Genomic DNA, 13,767 nt, shown 5'->3' with positions numbered 1-13,767 from the left:
TTTTATGCACATTCCCGTAGCGTGGTGATTTATTTTGTTTCTGTTTTTACAACTTGGTTTTGTCTCCTTCTACAGCCTCTATCCGTGTAGGGTGGCAGTGACTTCTTTTTCCAAACACTCTTAGAGGGAAATGTTGCTTTGGTCTTCTGGGGTTTTTTTCTTTCCTTCCATATTTATGTTCTGTATTAGCTTTCTGTTATACTTCCATGCTACAATAAGTCACAGACTTCCTGTCACTGAGTCACCTCAGCTCACAATGTGGTACAGCTATCAAGAGAGAAAGAAGTCAGGGTCTCATTGGGGGTACAGAAGCAGTACCACCTACAGAAACTAGGAAGCATTTTAAGTAATGCTTAACCCTAGTTTGCTACTTCCGTGCCCTAAACTGTGTATATACATTTATGTAAATACACCTTCAGCACCTAAAAGTCCAAGGTACCTTTGACAGATATAGTTGATACAGTTTTGTTTTTCACCCCCAGAGTTCCAAAACTACCCCTGTAATTGTAATCTGGTGCTTAGATTGATAATCCATCCTTGCTCAAGACAATAAAATGACCTAGGCATGTTATATATAAGAACAGAAACAAAGTCCTGGACTGTCTACACAAATGACGCAAGCTAGGAAAGAAAATCCTATCTCTGATTACATCAGTTGGTATTACAAGTAGCCAAGAGGAAAAGGAATGGGGGAGGCAAGATTTCACCCTAGGGGTGTGTGCAGATGAGCGCACAAGCCACATGCACCATACGTGCAAGGATTCCCTGCACTGCTAATTTGCAGTGCAGGAGGGGGGTTGACACCAGGAGATCCCAGTGTCAAGAAAACCCATGCCTAAAAAAGGCAGGGCAGCACATATGGCAGCAGCACCGGCCTCCTGAAATTGGAGCCTGGCCTGGCCAGAGCTGTGGCTACAGCCCCCAGAGACCCCCAGGACCCCAGGTAAAGCTGCTGGGGCCAGCCCGGGTGATGGCCCCAGCCTCCCCTACACCACCCAGAGCAACTTGCTGCATGCCAGAGTACACATGCACAAGTGTTCCCCGGGGAAAAGCAACAGCGGCACGCATTGTGCTGCAGCTGCTTGTCCCTGGAGAAACGCACATTCACACTCATGGGAATAAGCCCTAGGAGTCCAAATTTTTGCCCAGAGACCACACACAAGCTCACAAGCAAGTAACAAAACGCTAAAACATCAAATACAAGAATGTTAATGTGATTAAGGCTACAAATCAGGAACTTAAAAGCTGAGAAACTTCAAAATAAAGATTACTCATGCAACATAAGATTATGAAAATTGCCATACTGGGTCAGCATGTGACAGTGGCAAGCAGCAGATAGCAACCTCTATAGAGACCCTTAATATGTGCACTTTCTGAAAGAACCTTTAATTATACGATCACATAATACTTTTCCATTAGACTGCTCAATACCAGCCAGCCTGCAGGGACTCTAGAGCAGAAATTCAATGCAAGCAAAAGCTTGCAGTTATAAAACAGAAAGAGGATATACTAGAATTGCATATATGACCAGAACAGAATGCAGTCATACCCTATTTTTCTCCTAATTATGACGTATACTCAAACTGACATCCCACCGGTATATCCACCACAATACCTCGTGAGGTAACAACTAATTCAAATCCCATTGTTTGGCAGAAACTAGGTTAAGATATCCATCTCCAGCATTATAATTGGATTTTAGGTACTGAAGCAGGGGTATCAAAGATCCAGTCTACAGAGCCCAATCATCCAACCCATCATAATACATGTGGGTCACCAATTGACGCACCATACACAGCAGGTGCTGGTTCCAGCTCCATGAGCTACACGTGGCATGCAGAGCTTATCTGACACAGGCTGTACCTGACACAGGGCCAGTTTGGGGAACGTGCTGCAGGCTGGATCTGGATTAAGCCTACAGACGAGCCTCCTGTGCTGAATCCAACATTCAGGGCTGGGCTGGTGTGGGCACCACGTGCAGCACATGCCCCAGACCAACCCCACAAGGCAGTATCAGCATGAACAACTTGGCCTGTGTGGGTACTGCAAGCAGCACACGCCTCAGACTGGCCCCACATGCAGCATGTATTGGAGTCATGTTGCCTCTTTAGCAAATCCCAATTTATAATGGCGATGAGTTCCTCTAGCATTGATATTCAACACTGTTTAGTGCTTTTAGATATGTCCAATTTGTCTTTGTTACTAGTCTCACTAAATTAACCAACAGGAAGTATTGGAAATACATACTCTATTTAATTAACCTGCAATTTCTCTTGCTCACAGACTGGTGGGAAGAAAGCAACCTTTGGATTTTCCTTACTCATTTGTTTTTTACAGAGAACATTATTTATGTATAATTTTTTTTCAACTTAGCTGCTTTAAGCCCAGAAAATAGAAATCCTTCTACCCTTACCCACATATCTTCTTCCTCTTAAAACTTTGTTGGCTCTTTGTCTCCAATAAGGTGTTCTTTCTTGTTTTTATCCTTATTCCCCTAAGAAATTGTAGAAAGTTTGCTAAAAAGCTATGCATTCTTGTTTAATTCTCAGTTTTCTTTTTTAAACATATAGATAGTAAATTGGATTTTGGCACATGTATATGTAGTTCCATGTAAGACCTGATTTTCTCTTCCTGTCCTGAATGATACACATGGGCTAGCCACAACTGTTCATCTGAACACTCCTTCAGGGAAGATGGGAAGTTTTTGGATGGTGTCCAACCAATGAAGTCAGCTGTTATGCCACAGGCTACTGAGCTTGCCATAGCAGAGGTACCATGTTAATTGGCAGAAAATGGGAGTAAATTCTTAGTGGATCTTGGCACATGCACACACACACAAACTCTGACCTATAGACTACACATGTATTAGGTACCTGAGAACTAACAGTAATAATATTGTATGCATATACACATGTTTGTTATAGCAGGAGCCACTATAATTACATTAAAGAAGCATATTACAATATAACTTTCCCTTTTTAAAATGCTCCCATTTTGAATTCCTGGCCAAACATTTTGGAGAAGGAGCACAATTTTTGAATTCTAAAAATGCACATGTGCCCAGATGTTCTGATCAGAAAAGCCATATGCATACAATTAAATACACGTATTTAATTCAAACATGGTTTACTTTCTACACTTTCCTGACATCTCAGGAAGAAAACTGAATTTTATTATAAAGTTATTTGACATAAGAATAAGATTATCATCCATATTTTGACACCATGTCACAGAAGTTGGTACTACAGCTAGTTGGGGCTTCTGGAAATTACTATAACACAAGTCTCCAAGTTTGAAGGAAGTTAACTTAGTTATAAAATTATGAAGATTATTTTTTTCCATGAATATACAATAGCATTTTCTGTTTGATTTCCTCATTCAACTTACAGCTTAGAAAAACCAGATGCGTAGGTTCCAGTGGCTTTGATAAAAGTCAGAATACCAGAGGCTTCAAGCAAACACTTACGGACCTAGAACATTGCCAGTTTGATAAATTCGATCAAAAAGAGGGGGAGGGAAATAGCAACAGTTGGCTCTTCTTGTTGTTATGGCTGGTGGGACTGAACTGATAGTGATGCAAAGGTGAGGAAGTCCCCAAAGACTGCTTATGAATGCAGAAGTAGTTGTAGGAGTTCACCTAAACCAAACCTGAAAGCTCACATGAACCAACAGGGTTTGATTTACTTCTGGCATCTAAGAATTGAACTCCAAGATTCAGTTCCCTTTTTAAACTCCAAGATTGCCCCTTTTGCAAAACAAACCCTACAGGATAAGCATGGTCTTAGTCCTACTGCACTGTCTGGAAAGTTTTAAAGAAACAAGAAGGATTTGGGTCCCCATAATACTTTTCTGGAGCTTTTCTGGAGCTTTCCCCAGCTTTCTTTTTGTGTAGAATGAAAGCCATTCTGTGTGTCATGGATGGAACTCGTCATAATTAACATTCATAGCTGGGACGCTCCTAAGAACAACTTTTGATTTACCAGGGAAAGGCTCAAACAGTGTGGAAGCCAACAGAGACATCTACTGGCTATACTATTATGTCTGCCTTTTTAACTTAGGCCTCATGGCTCCAGTTACTGTCTTCTGAAGATCTGTGGCCATCCCATTAATAGTTACAAACTAACCCTCTAATCTCTTCAAAGCAAGCAGAAATATTTTTTACTGCTGTCTCTAGGTCACCAAAGAAAGGTGAGTATGGCAGAGTGTGAAAGTCTTCCTCACACTGCTTTGCTGTGCCTTTCTCCTTTTGCCACGATGTTGTCCAGAAATGTCCTTCACATCTTGAAACTTAGCTTGTATTTTGAAAATTTCTTTGCAAAATGAAAAGCAGATTAAAATAGAAATGAAACTTTTCTGTACAGAGATTAGTTTGACCCACTTGTACTATTCGTTAACCAATGAAAAAGGGTCACTCATCTGGAGGGTTTCATAAGTATCTCAGGAAAAAAAGATTATTCTTTCCTTTGGAAGGTTACCATAGCCACTCATCAATCAGTGCAAAAGGCCTTTACCTAGTTTCCTCTGTTTTACCTTATTAAAGCAATTATGCAAACACAGATTATTCCAAATCCTTCTTCCTTTTAGTGTCCATCTTATTTCTGCTTCAAAAATTTAGTAAAAGAGTCTAAGCACAATGTAATTCAAAGCTAGAAATGCTACCAAAAAGAAAAGCATGAGACTGAAGCACAGGAAGCACAATTGGAAGAATCCGTGAATGAGATGTGGAAAAGGAATAATGATTAAACATTTGTCATATGTAGAAGTTTAGCTATGACAATATGTAGCCTAGATAGTCATTATTGTATTTCTCATTGCAGTAGATTGCAAGAGGGGAAAAACTGCACTGTTATACATATTAAGCAAGATCCTGAATTCCTTCTTTTCTTAGTTTTTCCTTGCCAAATTCTCACTGAAGAGATACCCACTGAGCAACTGGATGAGTAAAAATAAACAAGAGCATCAGAAAAAATGACCTACTGCATTACAATTTCATATTTTCCATATGTTGTAAGCTCATAATAACATTCACTGATAATTTTTACATTCTAGGGAACCCTATATATGTACTTTGTATTTTACAGATATGATGTTGTCACTTTGGTGGGGCATCAGCAAGAGCTATGGAACAGGGGATTTCTTGATCTTAAAAACTGCTTAGGTAAAAGGACTTTTCTCTGTTGGCTGAGGTAGTAGCAAAATCATCAACTTCTATGTGGTTCAAACGCCACTAAAATTAGACAGGGTACCACACTAGTGGACAGATATTGCATTTACAGCAGGAGAACTGTTGCTCTTCCACTAGGAATTCTCATCAGGACTCCTAGCGCTGCACATTTCCCAAATGTGCATTGCTCAGCCTCTCTACCTGGCTATACAAAAAAAACAGATGCCCAACTTCAGAGGCTTCCCAACACAACATCCTTGGAAAAGGCTGGTCTCCCAGCAGGGAGACAGCCAGCAGCAGGAGCAGGGCTGCAGAGTTACTATGAGCCCAGAGTCCTGTGGGCAGTCCCTGCACCATTGGGAGAGCACACCTGAAGGCCAGGAACTCAAGGGAGTACCCAGCAGAAGGTGCCTGGAGCTTTGGACAGCTGAAGGGGACTAGCTGCAGCCAAGAGTGACAGAACTAAAAGGAGAGAGAGGTCCTATGGTAGAGGACTGGAGCTCAAATGTGAGTTAAGGGACAGGAGGATACAAGCGCTTTATGTTTTGAAGTGCTGTTTCTTTATCAGTCTAGCCAGACTGTTTGAAAACAGGGAAAGCCCTGTCCAGGGTAGACTTACTTATTTTCTAAACACGAGTTAAGGACCGTGTATGAATTGGCAGAAATGCCAAAGTAAACTGATGGAGAATCAAGCCCTAAAGATCCAAAACTTTACTTGGACATTTAGACTACCCTGACTGTGTCAGGTGTATGGAATTTATTTATTTTCCTTTCTCTTGTTTTACAATCAATTTTTCACTTTGGGAACACCTGGCTGGTATGTGGATGGGATGAAGGGGTGGCAGGAACCCTGTGAGTGAGATCCGTGGACCCACTAGCATAGCCCCAGTGACATCAGGAGCCTTCTGCTTATCCAATAAAATCAAGACATGGCAGGAGAGAACAGAAGAGTGGCTCACAGATATGGATGTGTGTTCAGGACAAGCTGTCTTCACATAAGGCCAAGTACATAGAGAGTTCTGGTTCTTGCACCTGGTGGTATCAGACACACCTGCAGTGTTGGATACATAGGACCACCAAATATCTCCTCAGGAAAAACAGGGAATTAACCTAATTCAACCACAGACCCTAACCTTGCAGAGTTGTTTCCATGGAATCAGGAAGAAAAAGAAGCATTCCATAAAGAGGGTTTTCTTTCCTGTCATCTTGGTACAGCAGCAGCATCTGAGAGTCCTAGTCATAGGCCAGGGGTTCAGTGTGCTTGGTAGTATGCAGGCACAGAGTAGAAAAGGTCTTGGAGCTGGGTTTCCAAGTGCCCCAGCCCCAGTGCTGGGGCCCAATTCTCAAATATACACAGCAGACCTGACAAACTCTTCTGAAAATCTGCTGCAAAGGGCCTATCCCTGTTGCAGTGAGAAATGTCTATATCCTGTGCACACCATGGCAAAGAAGAGGGTTTGGACACAAAGGGCAAGAACAAAGGGCACTTGCGGAGAGACAGTAAAAAGAAAAAGCTACTAACTTGCCATAAATTGAAAGTTAAATTCAATCAGATTATTTGGTGGTGCCTCAGAATCTGCCTGTGATTGTCTTGCTGGAATTTGGACACATAAGAGGATAGCTGAGGTTGCAAAATCCACTCAAGGATCTTAGTGAACACTGGGTGGGTGCTGGGCTAGGCTCTGGGCTCCTGTGGCTACACTTGAAAACTAGATCAGCTATGTCTACACCAGTTACAGTCACAGCGGTGACTGCAATGTAGACATGTCCACCTGTGGGATCTGCTTTCCTTCCAGTCTAGCGCTGTGCGTTGGGGGTAGTTAAAAGGTGCTGTTAATGGATAAAAGAATCTTAATTGCAAAAATCCAAACCAGCTGTTGACAGTACTTCAACAGCTCAACAGTACTTCTTGCAAACACAGAACTGGTACCAGAATTCAAGGCATTTGGGTCCTCAAGCTGTTCTTCCCATTATGAGTCTATTTAACTAAATAGACATTTGTTTATAGGTAACCCCTGGGATACTCACCAAAGAAGGCTCACCGCAGTTCTGGGGTACTCGGGTAACTCAGGAACAGCAAAACAAGAACAGTTGCATGGTAGTCAGCCTGCAGCAAACACTCCTTCAGCTTCTCCAGAAGTGCTAGAAGACAACTCATTGCTGAATAGGGACTCCTTCTCTCTTAGTAAGCAGGGAAAAGCTTTTGTGGTAGATCAGAATCAAGTCACAAACAGCAGTTTCTCCTTGGGGAATCCTTCACAGGTTCTCTTCTAGGTACAGCCAGCAAGTTGATTGTAACGGGTTGTTCTCCTGGATCCCTTTTATTTGCCTTCACTTTCCCCTCACACTTTCTCACCCCAGTGCTCTATCCCTCCTACCAGCATTTCTTATAGCCTAGGATCAAAAGCCTGCAAAAAAATGGCTTGGATGCACTCATTGTACTGGTACTGACAGCAACATAATGACCAAGCCGTACCTTCTGAGTAAGACACAGCACAGAATGGGAGGATGAAGCTTGTCTTGGATTTCTTTTAACCTCAGGATGTCAATTAACATCACAGTTCTTATCCATATGGAATGGTAGCTTGAAATAAGAGTCTTTTCATGAAGGATTTGAAGGATGAGGAAACAACAATTGGCACATCTATAATACAAGATTACATCAACTACAAAAATGTGAAAATAGGTCTAGTCCTGAATCAGACAAGGAAAATAAATGGAAAAGCAGGAGACAGAGAATGAGGGATAAGAGAAGTGAGTTCAGATATAGATGGGCATAGAAAAGAACAAATAGAAAAAAAAAATCAGACATCATAACCAAACTAGGTTGTCAATATTCAAAAGCAAATGAATAAAAGAATAGAACTGGTCCATTCTAGAAACCAACCTTCATTTTTCCCCCACTTACATCTTTTGTGAACCTAGCAGTGTGACTGAGTTAACATTCTTATTACAGCTGTAAGTAACAGTGGCAGATTCATGGAGACAATGATGCTATAATGCAGCAAAAGGACTTGTGACTAATGAGATGAAAATTCAGCAAGGTGCTAACATTCTTCAGGCAGGAAATATGATAGATCAGACAGTTGTTATAACACCTGGAAAAACCCTGTTTTGATTTATGGTACAGTTATAAAAATACAATACCTGTTATACCTCTCAAACAAGGTGTGGGATTCCTGGTCTTCTCAGGGAGCACTCACTTCTTACTCAGTCAGATGTAGGAAAAAAATAATAAATAATGCAACCCCATATTAAAATAAGCAATGCTTATATATATATACTCTAATACATTATGATGCCTTTTCCAAGAAGGCATTACAGCCAGAGATGTTCAAGTTACTTTAAAATAATTTGCTACATTCAGTCAAATGGCATTAAAACCTCTGCTACAGACCGCATCTTGCTTGCTTATACCATGATCCAGCCCCCATTCAAGCCAATAAAAAGACTTTAATGAGAATTGGTTCTCCAATCTGAAATGCATATGACTCATTCACTTTATACGTAGGGTACTCATTGAGACTATCTATGACTCAACTGGGTACCATGACTACCTTGACATCAGACTATTACTATGCAGAACTATTTTTAAAAGTAGAATATTCCTGTAAACAGTTACTTGGAAAACGATCTGATTGACATGTAACAAGTGACAGTACCATATTTTTCCTCATACAACATGCCCTGGAATATAATATGCACCATGTTTATTTAAAAGGTAGAATGAAGAAAAAAAAGATTTTCTAGAGCAGGGACAGAGCCTAACCTTCAGCAGACCCATTCTCCCTTTCCTGCTTAACTAAAGCTGAAAACCTAGCTGCTCAAGAAGGCTGGTGTCCATGGCTCTATGATTTTAAAAAGAGCTAGAGTTTCTAAAGCTGTAAACTAGGAGGCGAGAGACAAGGAGAAGCCAGCAGACAGCAACATTTCTTTAAGAAAGCTTGGCTTGATTAGTGGAATATCAAGATCATTAAAAAAGAGAGTTAAAACTTCAGGAGTGAAGAACAATGAGCCAATAAATAAACAGACTCCTTCAGTTGCTTGAATAGTAATGCAACAACTGATGCATGGTGGAGCAGGAATCAGAACAGAATGCTTCTTTTGAATACCTATAAAACCCTCCCTTCTTGTAGAGAAGGATTTTCAGATATAATTGATTGAAGAATTTCCATCATAGATTTAGATTTCATAGACATTAGGGCTGGAAGGGGCCTCGGGAGATCATCGAGTCCAGCCCCCTGCCCAAAGGGCAGGAAGTCAGCTGGGGTCATAGGATCCCAGCAAGATAAGCATCCAATTTACTCTTGAAGGTGTTCAATGTAGGTGCTTGAACCACCTCCGCTGGCAGACTGTTCGAGACCTTGGGGGCTCGGACAGTAAAGAAATTCTTCCTTATGTCCAGCCTGAAACGGTCTTGCAGGAGTTTGTGACCGTTCAACCTCATCATCCCTCGGGGCGCTCTGGTGAACAGACGTTCCCCCAGATCCTGGTGGTCACCCCTGATACACTTATAGGTGGCCATCAGATCACTCCTGAGCCTGCGCTTTTCCAGGCTAAAGAGTCCCATGGCTCTCAGCCTGTCACCGTAAGATCTGTTTTCCTGACCTCTGATCATGTGCGTGGCTCTCCTCTGGACTCTCTCAAGCTTCTCCACATCCTTTTTGAATTGTGGAGCCCAAAACTGGACGCAGTACTCCAGCTGCGGCCTCACCAAGGCCGAGTACAAGGGGAGAATGACGTCCTGGGATTTGCTCGAGAAGCATCTATGGATGCACGCCAGCATTTTGGTCGCTTTACTAGCCGCAGCATCGCATTGCAGGCTCATGTTCATCTTGTGGTCAATGATGACCCCCAAGTCTCTTCTGTAGTGCTAACCAACGTAGCACTGCCGAGCCTATAAGGGTGCTGCAGGTTTTTCCTCCCAAGGTGGAGAACCTTGCATTTATTGGTGTTAAACACCATGAGGTTCTCGTCTGCCCACTTGCTGAGCTTGACCAGGTCAGCCTAGATCACCCGCCTATCTTCTGGCATGGATGCTTTGCCCCAAAGTTTGGTGTCATCGGAGAACTTGGCCAGTCCACTCCTGACTCCAATGTCCACATGGTTAATGAAGATGTTGAAGAGTATGGGTCCCAGGACAGAGCCTTGAGGGACCCCACTGGTCACAGGGCACCACGATGAGTGACTGCCATCAATCACAACCCTCTGGGTCCGACCACGAAGCCAATTTCCCAGCCAGTGGATCGTGGTGGAGCCAAGGCCACAACTGGGCAGTTTGGCCAAGAGGTGATCATGGGATACCAGATCAAAAGCTTTTTTGAAGTCAAGATATATGACATCAATCTCTTCTCCCTTGTCCAGGTGATAGGTCACCTGGTCATAGAAGGAAATGAGATTGGTCAAACAAGAGGAAATGAGATTGGTCAAACAAGACTTGAATTAGGACTGGGAATAAGGTTTTGGGTGTATTTTTTCCCCAGGAAAAGTCTCTGCTCACTGTGGACTATTTTATCTTTTTGTCAAACCAAAAACAGGAAAATGTTTTCAAACAAAAACCAAAAACTGTATTTTCAAATGCTAATGTAGAGCCTCAAGAGAGTTATATTTTAGTTATTTATGATACCATCCTCCAGGATGGGATACTCTGACCAGACTTCATCTCCAATAATGCACCACAGCTAGAGATACACCTAAGGCACTGCAGTGAGCTAATAAGGGAATAGATTGGAATTCATCACGGGAAATTTAGCCCAGCAAGAATGGAAGAAAATGGTGACATGAGGCACCCAGACTACAAACCCCAGGAGGCAAAGCATTGGCATTTCCAAATAGAAATTATTGGATTTCAGAAGAAGTTTGTCTCCAAAATTCAAGATTTTCTATAAGGACCATGTACATGCTCTTTCATGATCACTGTATTTTTAAACACTCTCTGAAGGATCTTAAAATACTTTTGAGACAAATGTAAATCATGAATTATACAACATCTCTTTGGACAGTTACTGGCTCTGTTTCACATGAGTTAGAGATTATTGCATAATTCTCATGAACAAGCATTGTATTTTTCCTTACTGGGAAAGTGACAAATGGATGCAGTAGAGAGGAAGTGTTTGTTTCTGTGAATGTTTTCCAATATGGAGTTCCTAGATGAACAAGATTTCACAGAAAAGTCACACGTACTAAAGTACTGCTTTGTGTGTAACCAAGCCACTGGTGCTTCCATGCAACCCAGTGAATTCAAGATACTCCCATAGCAGCCCTTGGAGTACGTTTCTACTTTTTCCAGATAAGAATTATAGCTACTTACATGCTATACATAGAAGAAAATTCTCATAAACTATAACAGTTAAGTAGATAGAGAGTACTGGCAGCTGCGGGGACCTGGAAGACACTGACACTGATATAGGAGAAGTATTTTTAGTCAGATGCCTCTCTCATAGTCTCGGTCTATTTCTGGGAAATGTTGTATTGAAACAGGCCATATGTATTCAACACATCCAAACCAGCAGTAGTGCTGGTGCCTTAATGCTGTCTCTCAGTAGAGCCTACTATCATATGTGCAATAATGCACTACAGTGTCAGTCCTGCTTCTGCTTTCTAGATGCAGTGCATTAACAGGGGATGGACAGGGAACAGCACTGAGCTCCTTGGCATCATCCTGGAGTAAAGAGTGGCTCAGTGACCTATGACTTATGCTATTTACATTATTTTACCATTCACATTATGGGGAAGAAGGGATTGGGGAATACAAGTCCTTCCCCATCTGTAATAACAATGGTTCAGCACTGCTGTATTACTACTTCTTATCATAGACCCACTTTTATTTTTCTCTTCTCTCTTTCAGTTCTACCTGCCAAGCTAAATACTATGTATGCTGAGAGTAAAGTGATTTAGAAAGAAGCAATAGTATATTAACCTGCACTAACATTTGCTCAATCTATCGACAACTATCTATTCCTTTCCTAGAATACAAAATAAAGGTGCACTGATACATCAGTCCCATATCGGATCAGCACCAATATAAGGAAACTTGACAGTATTGGTAAACAGCTTTTTTTTGCTGAAGTGTACAATAAATGCCTTGTGCATGTGCACAGCTGCAGCATAGCACACAGGCAGCTAAGAGTGTAGCCCGGCAGCATGAAGAGCAGCTGGGTCCAGCTGGTAAGTCTGTGGTGAGGGAAGGGGCATGGAGGGGGAGCAGATCAAGGCCCCAGAGGTGAGGGAGGGAGTGGGACTGTGGTGGGGCAAGGGCAGGGGCAGGAGCCGCACAGCCAGCATGGGGCATGGGACGGAGCTACAAGCAGCTCATCTGGGAGGTGTCGGGGGGGACAGCTCCACCACTACATGCACCCTCGGAGGGCATGGGAGGCATATGCCCCAGGATCTGTGTGCAGGGAAAGGGCAAGCTGCCACTGTGGACTGGGGCCAGGGGCGGTACCAGGGTCTTCACAGTGGGGGGGGGGGTTGGGCCAGGCTGCAGTGGGGCAGGTGGTAGCAATGCTGGGAGAGGGGCTATGGCAAATTTTGGGGTGGCTGCAGCCCCCCCATAAACCCCCTCACAGCGCCACTGCAGTCTTCCCTGAATGCAGCCCGGCCCAGCCTCCTTCCACGAAGAGCCCAGTGCCGCCTCTGGCCCCAGCCTGCAGCAGCAGCCTGCCCTTGCCCTGAGCCCAGATCTGGGGGCACATGCCCCTCCTGCCATCTCAGAGTATGCACAATGGTGGGAGCCGCTGGATGTCCCCTGGATGAGCTACTCATGGCTCCATCCCACACTCCACCCTGAGTGGGCAGCACCTGCCTCTACCCCAGCCCGACTCCCTCCCTCAGCACAGGGAACTCAATCACCACCCCCACACCCCTTCTCTCCCCGCTTCCCACCAACAAATTTACCAGCCACATGCTGCTCTCCAAGCTGCCTGGCTGCATATCAGTATTAGGCAATATGGCTCATTAAAAATCATCAATCGGTATTGTCCCTAAAAATCTCTATTGGTGCACACACAGCTAGTACACAACTTTTGTTCTGATCATATAGCACATGACAGAAAATCTTTAAGTATTACTCTACTTGAAAGGAAACAAATTAGAAGTTTCTCTTGAAAATGGTGCTTTCCAATCAGGAGGAGATAAGAAAACCCAATGAAGCTATCTGCTCCATCAGTGTTTTCTTGGTGGGTGTGTCTACATGTGCAATTAATGCACCTGAATTTTATATACAGAAAATTCAGCCTCATTAACCAGCTCCTGGGCACATGTCTATATGTGCACCCACATTGGGAGCATATTGTGCCCAACAGGAGCAGCTCAATCCAAACCTGTTCTGCCCCCTGCAGCAGCCAGGGGGAGCTCCCGGCTCCCCTGGGTGCCAGCCCCAGGCTTGCAGGGGGCATGCGACTTGCTCTGAAGTCCTGGGGGGAGGTGGGAGCAGTTGTCCCATCCTCAGAGGCTGCTCCCTTCCAACCACAGGGAGAGAGTGGCTGGCCCTGAGCCCTGGGAGGCTGAGGGAGCTTTCCCAGCTGTAGGGGCAGCTCCCAGCCACATGGAGCTCAGGATCACAACCCAGATCCACAGCACTGGCCAGCCCCACTCTCCCTGCA

The sequence above is a fragment of the Crocodylus siamensis genome, chromosome 3, assembly GCF_052110815.1.
Source record: "Crocodylus siamensis isolate JL-2025a chromosome 3, ASM5211081v1, whole genome shotgun sequence".
NCBI classification, from domain to species: Eukaryota; Metazoa; Chordata; order Crocodylia; family Crocodylidae; genus Crocodylus; species Crocodylus siamensis.
Note: the sequence above shows the minus strand (reverse complement) of the source record.